This window comes from Hippopotamus amphibius, chromosome 1, assembly GCF_030028045.1.
Source record: "Hippopotamus amphibius kiboko isolate mHipAmp2 chromosome 1, mHipAmp2.hap2, whole genome shotgun sequence".
NCBI classification, from domain to species: Eukaryota; Metazoa; Chordata; class Mammalia; order Artiodactyla; family Hippopotamidae; genus Hippopotamus; species Hippopotamus amphibius.
Genome location: NC_080186.1, coordinates 210,708,281 through 210,716,856, shown reverse-complemented (window position 1 = coordinate 210,716,856; position 8,576 = coordinate 210,708,281). Strand labels below are relative to the sequence as shown.

At 46.3% G+C, this 8,576-nt stretch overlaps 1 protein-coding gene across 2 annotated transcripts in view; it reads left to right on the top strand.

Annotated features, from left to right (window-relative positions):
• Positions 1-471: 471 nt before the first annotated feature.
• Positions 472-8,576, top strand: part of VCAN (versican) — a 103,590-nt gene continuing 95,485 nt past the window's right edge. Inside the window, exon 1 of one of the 2 annotated variants that reach the window (XM_057739874.1) lies at positions 472-748. The gene's annotated coding sequence lies outside the window, so the exon portion shown is untranslated. The remainder of the gene's footprint in view (positions 749-8,576) is intronic. The other variant, XM_057739882.1, reaches the window with a different exon arrangement.

Below are 8,576 nucleotides of genomic sequence, written 5' to 3'. Positions count from 1 at the left end.
CATTTGCTCCCAAGAAGAACTGACGGTACTCAATTGTCTAGTGCTGGCCTGCCCCACAAGAGCCTGGGGGCTCCTTTCCCCTAACCCAGAACTGGCAGCACGGGGGGAGGGGAAGTGGGAGTGGGGAGGGGTGGGAGGGCAGTGGTTTCCTTGCGCACAGCGCGATGTTACTTAGTGAGTCGCTGAATGGGGAGCGCTGCTGTCCCCAAGCCGATTGGTACTTCTTGTCAGGAAGAAACGCCGAGAGGTGGGAGTGCCTGGGGAGGGAGGCAGGCGGTCCCTACCGCAAGCGCGGGGAGCTGCCTTTCCGCCCCTCTGCCTGCTTTCCAAGCCTGGGCTTTTAGGAGTGGCTGAAGCTGCGGAGCGCTTGAGGAGCCTGTGAATGAACCCTCCTCCTCTTCCTCCTCCTCCTCCTCGCTGAGTCTCCTCCTCGGTGCTGACGGTACAGTGATATAATGATGATGGGTGTCACAACCCGCATTTGAACTTGCAGGCGAGCTGCCCCGAGCCTTTCTGGGGAGGAACTCCAGGCGGGCGGGCGCAACAGCCGCGAACATTAGGTGCTGTGGACAGGCGCTGGGACCAAGATCTGCGGTCAGTCCCGCATCCTTCCGCATCCTTCAGCACCATCCCGCATCCTTCCCTAGGCCACCGCGCTTCCTATGTGACCCGCCCCGGCAACGCCGAGCCCATTCGCGCAGCGCTGAGGTGAATTTTTCCCCCAAACTGCAGTAAGCCGCCTTTCAAGGTAATCACGTTTCTTTTGTTCCCCCTTTAAAAGGAAAAAAAAGAAGAAGAAAAGAAAAGAAAAAAGAAAAAGAAAAACTTATAGGGAAAATATTGAGTTTAGAAAAAAGTACGTTGTAATTGGTAGACGGTTTTAATTAAGGCAAAGAGAACTAGCTCTGAGAAGTTGAGAATTTATATGCACTGTAAAAAATGCAGGTAACTTTCAGAAGGATGTTTGGAGAGAGGAATAGAGGGACCTTGGTGCTGAAAAAGATCCAGACAAAAGAAGCCCAGGGTGGGGTGGGGGTAGAAGGGCTAATGGAATTGGGGGAAGGGAGGGAAGGGAATGCAGAGAACCCCTAGAAATGTCGTGTGATCTTGAGCTGGAGAGGAGGGAGGGACCCGTGGCACCTTGATCCTTTTTTTTTTTTTTTCTTCTTTTCTTTTTTCTTTTTTTCTTTTTTGTTAACCTGCTCGAGGCAAAAGTTTGAATGGGGACTCCCGAGACTTGCCGACATACAAGTCCCTGAAGCTGCCTTGGTGCAGGCCACCTGGTTCCCGTCCCCTGGTGTGTGGTCAGTGCCCGGCGTTCCTGGAAAGCTGCTCCCGGGCAGTTCCTGACAGGGCGATCCGGGACCTGCGCGGACGTGACCCCCTCAGCCCGCGGGCGGTCTGGGGGGAGGTCTGGTCGGGGAGGTGCAGAGTCCCTGGTTCGCGCGTCTCTTTGGCAACTTGGGGGCTGTCAAGTATCTCTCTGGTGCCCCTGGGTTCTTTTGTCCTACGCGCGGTGCGCCGGAGCCTGCCGGGAGGGAGCAGGGGATGGGGGTGGGGTGTTTGGAGCGCCGTGGAGGTCTGCTGGGCGCCAGGGCGGGAAAAGCCTGCTCGGAATCAGTAGGGATGAGCAAGAATTTTATCTCACCCTGAGAAGCGAAGTGGAGGCTTTTGCTCGCGTCTCAACGAGCAGACCAGCGCTCAGAGCGCTCTTCAGACAAAGGTGGCGCGGGGACCCGTATCTGGGGCCTCTAGGACCAGCCCTCTCGCCCGGACTACGGCAGTCCTCCTTTTCCTTCCATTTCCCCACCCCCTCCCAGCTCTTGGCCCTAGTTGAGCAACTTTACTGGCTGATCTTGCGGCTGCGGAGAGCGAATGCCTGCAGCTCCGGGGGACGCCCTGGGTTGGAGCGCCCCACCGCCCTTCGGGGGCGGGGGCGCCGGCGGGCCGCATCCCTGGTGCGTGCGGGCTGGGGGGCATCAGGGTTGTCCAGGCTCACTATCTGTGTCACTGGGCGTCGAGCAGTCAATGGGGTCAGGCAGCGGAAAGCGAGGTAGAAAACTAGTGTCATAGCTTAAACCATTTGCTCTCGGATCCAGCTGCGCCCTAAGCAAGTCTTGCAAGTCCCCAGGAGATGCTACGGAAGGGAAGAGAAATCTAACGCGGCGCCTGGAGAGCTGTCCCGCCGTGTGCACACCCACAGGCGGAAAGACAGTCTCGCTATGTGTGTCCCGTTTCTCATCTTTGTCTCTCCCCCTCTGTCTCCATCTTCTCTGCCTCTCTTCCCCTCTCCCAGCCTCGGCCTCTTTCGCTCCTGCGTCCCCTCCCCCAAGGCTGACAAATGAATGGCTAGTGTGAAATCCCTGCCTCCCCTGTCCGCGGAGGCTGGCAAGGAGGGAGGAGCGAGGGAGGCGGTGCGCTCCTTCGGATCTGCCCCCAGTTGGAGTGCTTCAAGCTTGCAAAACCCAGATGTCTAGGAATAGGGAGTTTTGTGGTGGGTGTGGGCGCCCCCTGATGGAGAAATCCAGCACAGGTGGAGGAAAACGGGCCCCGCCCCCCCATCCTCAACCGAATCAGCCGCTTTCACAGCCCTGTATTCAAGGATGGAGGACCCTGGCTTCCCCTTTAGTGGTTAGTTTTCTACTTCGGAATCTGCGACGTAAATCTAGGGGTTTGGAGAGCCCAGGAAATAGACTTGCCTGTGCAGAGGGCCGAAGGGCCTTCTGCCAGGCAGCTGGGAGTGCGCGGCTCCCTGAGTCAAGCCTGCAGTCTGGTGGAGTCACACACGTGGCCAAGGGAGAATCCAGGTTTCAAGGAGGATGGGGGTGGGGGGGCACTTGGTGCTCAATCTTGGGCGTCACTTTAAGGAAGATCATACAGAATGCCTTACTTTCGGAAATTTTATTAAGGCCCACGACCACTAGAACCCAATGCTAGGGCCCCGCCCCAGACCATTGCCTAAGAAGGGACCCTAATCCAAGGTTTAAACTTCCTCAATTTCACAACGCTTGTCGAACGTGGAAATTTGGGAGGAGGGCGCCGGGAGGAAAAAAGAAGGGAAGGAAAGGGGCAGAGGGAAGAAAGGGAAAGAAAAAAGGAACAGAAATGGGGCACATACACGGAAACAGCCGGGAGCGGACCGGCCGGCTTCCTTTCAAGATTTTGGACTAAATTTCGTGTCTCCTTTTAAGCCATTGTCTTAATCCCAAGAGCGATAACAAACCCTACGGAAGCGGCGTGCTGGGAGGGAAGGCGGAGGAACCATCCCGTTAGGCTGGGGCTGGGGGCATCTCTGCACTCCTCAGCCCGCGCGGAGGGAAGAACCTCCCCGGGCGCTTCCCGCAGCGCCGAGGTTCACCAGCCGCCGCCACGTGGGCTGGGACTTCAGCTCCCGGCCCGAGACGGGTGTGACTTCTTGGGCTCGGAGACAGCTGCACGGCTGGACCCGCAGTCGCTCAGCGCGGAGGCTGGCGGGGCGCCTCCTGGGTCCCCGCCCGGAGCCCAGTGGGGGCGTGGCCTCAGTCTCAGCGGGACCCGGGCGGGGCGGGGCGGGGCGGGGCGGGGCGGGGAGGGCAGATCCGCGGCTCACCCTACGCTTAGGCTGTGGGTGGCTGCTGGAGCCGACCCGACTTCTATCCTGACGGTGCTAAACACTCTTATTAAATAAAAGACCACTTGAATTTTTTTCCCCCTTGCTTCTTGGAAGTGGTAGGAGGAGTTTTTGCCTTGCGACAGGAAAGAAGTAAAGATTTACTCCAAGCAAACATTTTTGGCAGAAATAAGAGACGAGTTTATCCTGTGATCCATATATTGACTTTTTAAAGATCATTTTTAGTCAATTACAGGATAATCACGTTCCAGATGTCATAAAGAGTTCGTCCAGCATGGCAAACAATTGACATTGACAGGACGGATAGATTCCATGAGCGCAAACCTTAGGGGCTGTGGGTGTAGCTCTGGTCGCTTCGCATCCGGAGCTTTAGCTCGGGCCCAGCCCATAGTGGGAGCTCAGCTCATATTTTTGAAATGACTGAGTGAGTGACTTGGGGGAATGTAGCTCAGAGTAGACGCAGCCACTTGGAGATATATTTTAGACTCTCCTACTTCCTCGCTTTATCTTGAAAAACCAGTTTTAATTATCTGTTCCATCTCCAATTCTGACATCTAATTGATTCACTTTCCGTTCCTTTTTGACTCCTAAAAGCTGAGACCTGAATTCTTTTAAGCACTGCTTGGCAATTGTGCCAAACCTATAGTGAAAATATTCCTCTAAAGACCTAAACTAGGATGTTGTGAGTCTAATATAAAAATAGGAAGGCGTCAATGGAAGCAACAACTAGTTTTCTGAGATAAAATCTGTTCCAATTTGGAGAACATGTAACTTGGAACGTGAGAGCATATCAAGCAGAAGGTCTCAGAGACTGACTTCTGGTTCTGAGTTCTCTGTAAAGAAAAGAAGATATTACAATTTTATGTGCCTGTCCCAACTAAACTGCAAAGGGTTCCATGGATTCCAAAGTGGTTAAGCAATTACTTCCTCCAGCAGGAAGTCCACAGTCCTTAATCTTGTGGGTGTGGGAAGAGGGATGAGATTCGAGACAATCGTTCAAGATTTGTGCAAGAATTTAAAGTTTTGTTTTATTTTCCTTAGTAGATAAAAAAAAAGAAATATAAACTTAGCCCTAAATTGTATTTCCTGCTTTTAATTTAAAGTTTAAAAAGAATTTTAATTTAATTCAAATTTAAAGTTTGAAAAGAATCCCCCTAGATTTATATATGTTTATCGACATAGGTTTCCTCTTTTCCTCTGTGCCTACAAACTGGAAGGAAATACCTGTGATTTCCTAAGATACCTATATCTGCACCCTTGTAAATTGTTTGGAAAGGACCTAAAAAGTTAACTTAAGGCTGAATATGATTAATGTTAAAGATATAGTCATTGTTCTTTCTTTCCTCACATTATTATGCTTAAGTACTTTGTGGTTAATGTTTGGTCAGTAACTGAACATCAGAGCCTTGAGAGCACAAAGATCAACCAATACTGTCACCCAACAGCCATATAACTAAGCTCTTTTTTCCTAGTGGGATTTAAACATTTTTGTTGACTTTATTCATGGACAAACATCAGTAGTTACCGTATTTAAAATGGGATATTGCCCTGTGACTGAACAGAACTTCTCCAGACACATGGTTCTTTTGAGGAAAAGAATGGATGACTATAGTAGGCTATTATTCCACCACCCACCTAGAGAAACCAGTTAGGACTCACAAACACTCATTGTTGGGGGTTACTGGCTCTGGTATGAGAAAACATGCTCATTGTTGCATAGGTCTGTACTTTACCATAAAACACAAGGCCTGTACTCTCTCTGATTTGGAATCAGAACAAGGAGAAGTAGAGATAAATGTCTTGGCCAAGCTCCACTTCAGTTAGTGAACGTTTGCCAGTTTCCTCTGGTAGCCTAGACATGGTTAATTACATATATATACATTTATACATTTATATTATGTATATGTTCTCCAGGGTTTTTTGACTGCCATGTTCTTATCACTGAATGTGCCAGGGGTGTTTCTATTTCAGTGGTCACTGCAAAGCATCTTCATGTAATGTTTTTATTTGTTATGCTTCCCTGAAATGCCTCTGGATAGATCTATTATCTTTAAAAGGGTGTAAATGCAGATCTACATTTAAATTGCCTTTTTTTCTGTATCTATATACATCCTACCTCAGTCTTTTAAGAATTTTAAGAGGTGTTTATGTCTATAGATTACACAGTTTGTAATAAACACATAGAATATATAAGTTATAATCTTTTTATTATTAAATTACCGAGTTGGTATTACCTGTAGTGTAGTGGAAGGAGCACTAGGCTTGGAATCAGAAAGCTTGAGTTGCATTTCCTAGTTGAGAAAACCAGGTTAAGACACAACTTTTAGACATTTGGTGTCAAAATCTATTAGACACCAAATCTGTTAGTTGGATATGCAGTTATAAACATCAAAAGGGTGAATACCTGTGAAAGGGCTTTAGTAAATGAGAACTCCACAAATAAATGGTGTTAGATATATCCCTGGGGCCCATATTGATCTAATTCTATAGTCTTAATAATTATAGCATTAACCAAATCATGTATTTCCTACTACACCTATAAAATGAGTTAGAGAGGGACATACTGTTTTAAGAATTGTCTAGTTTCACACTTGTATATGGAATCTGAAAAAAACAATACAAGTGAACTTATTTACAAACAGAAATAGACTCATGGACATAGAAGACAAATTTAGGGTTACCAAAAGGGTAAAACCCAGAAGCCGTACTAGAAAAGATAGATAAATCTAACTAATAACAATTAAATTATTTATACAAAAACAAATACATGTGGAAAATAGCAACATATGAGCGACAAAGAGCTAACAACTATTTTGATATGCCAGGAAATTTACAAAAATCTAGACCACAATCTATCAAAAAAGAAAAAAATGGCAAATGTTTTGTGCAGGCTGCTGACAGAGAAAAATAAATGCCTTAAAATCATATGAAAAATTGCTTAGTCTTATTCATAATTAAAGAAATAGTAATTAAAACAGCAATGATATTCTGCACCATTTTTTCATCAATCAGAGTCATAAAGATAAAAAAGTTTAATGAAAGTCTGTGTTGATCAAGTTGTGGGGAAACCGGATCTCTCATATATGTAAATAGGTTCATCTTTAGAAAGTGATTTGGTAATAGCTGTCAAAAAATTTTTAAATGCATATACCTTTGACCCAGCAATTCCTCTTCTAGGTATTATCATATAGATATTGGTACAAATGCCACCCAAAACAAATGGCAAGGAGGCTGTTTGCAGCATTATTTCTCATAGCAAAAATCTGGAAACACCTTAAAAGCTTATCACAGGAACTGGTGAAATAAAAGATGCTATATTCATCTAGGGGAAAACTATGCAGCTGTTAAAAATAACACAAACTGTATTGGCTGATTCAGAACATTCTCTGAGATAAACTGTATTATTTTTTCAAATCTTTTTTGGAGTATAATTGCTTTACACTGTTGTGCCAGTTTCCACTGTACAACAAAGTGAATCAGCTGTATTTACACATATATCCCAATAAATTGTATTTTAAATGTATCAAGTAGTGTATAATATGCCCCTAATTACATACAAAATGGACATATTCATCCATTCAACAAATATTTACTGGGTGTCTTGGGCATTATGGATACAGCAGTGAACAAAACATGAAAGACTGCTTTCCTGGAGCTTACATTATGAAGGCAGAGAAAGGCAATGCCCAAATGTACATATACAACGGTGAGATGTGCTGTGATGAAGAGAGAACATGAGAAAGGGAATGGAGAGTGCAGTCTGTTTTAGATCAAGGAGGAAGGGGTTCACCAGGCAGAGAACAGCAATACTGTTGGAGCAATGACACAAAAAACTTAGCCAAGTCTGGGTGCAGGAACCCAGTCACATGGTGGTGGTATATTCACATGGTACTATTATTCCTGCGAAGCAAATTCATGACACTTCATGTTTAAACCATGATATCTCTCTCAGCATTACAGCGATTCCTCCTTTGAGAAAGTACTCCGTAGCAACATGATAGACAATGCTCTTTACATCTACTTTGTGGCTGAGGTATCCTGGACAATTGGTTGTCTAGGGTAACTAATTCGAAAACTGGAAGACAAACCACTGGGTCTGCACCCTTAAGTCACCCTTTGCTCAGTGGAGCTTCCCCAAGATCAAGGGAGAATGCGAAGCATCTGTTTACTAGACCCTTGGCTCTCTCTTTCTCTGAGGCAGCCTATCACTGCCATGACCCTTATCCCCTCTGCAGACATTTCTCATGGGTAGGAATCCTGTTGACCTTGTCTCTTGTGTCTCCCAGGCAATTAAACAGCCTCAGTGAGCTGTGACTTGATTGTTCAATGACTTTTTTCCTCTTCTCATTGACTTCCCTGGAATAGAAGACTAAATATAGGCGCGGGCTCTCATCTCTCCCAGGTCTTTCTATGCAGACAGACTTGTTATCACTAACAGATAACGCTTACAAGACCCACACAGAAGAGCAGAAGAATAAAAATGGGGGTCGGAGTAGTGCTAAAAACAAAAGCTTCATAAAGTTTCATTTATTAAAATCAAAGAAGGCAAATTGGTGTGCTTTAACAACCATGACCATGAGCACAGACCTATGAAAATTAGAGAAATGGAATGATGTCCATGGACTCTAAGGAAGAGGCAGTGGGAGTATAGTTCTGAAGTCAGAACTTTGGGCATTTGAGGTGCAAACTCCGGTGGCTACAGGGAACAGGCATGGAGTGGGAATGGATGAGAGGCCAAGTGGGGCCAGCGTTAAGCTGGAGCACACAGAGCCAAGGCCAGAGGCTGCTACCTGCTTATTGCTAATGATTGGCCAGCTAGAATATGGACCTCAAGCTGCTAGGTCTGATTTTTCCAAAAGAAGACCGAGATCTGGCACTTAGTGTGAGCACTCCCATTTTTAAATGTTGGCAACTTATTTAAACATATTTATGTAAATATATTTAAAATATGACTGATTTCTCCCTT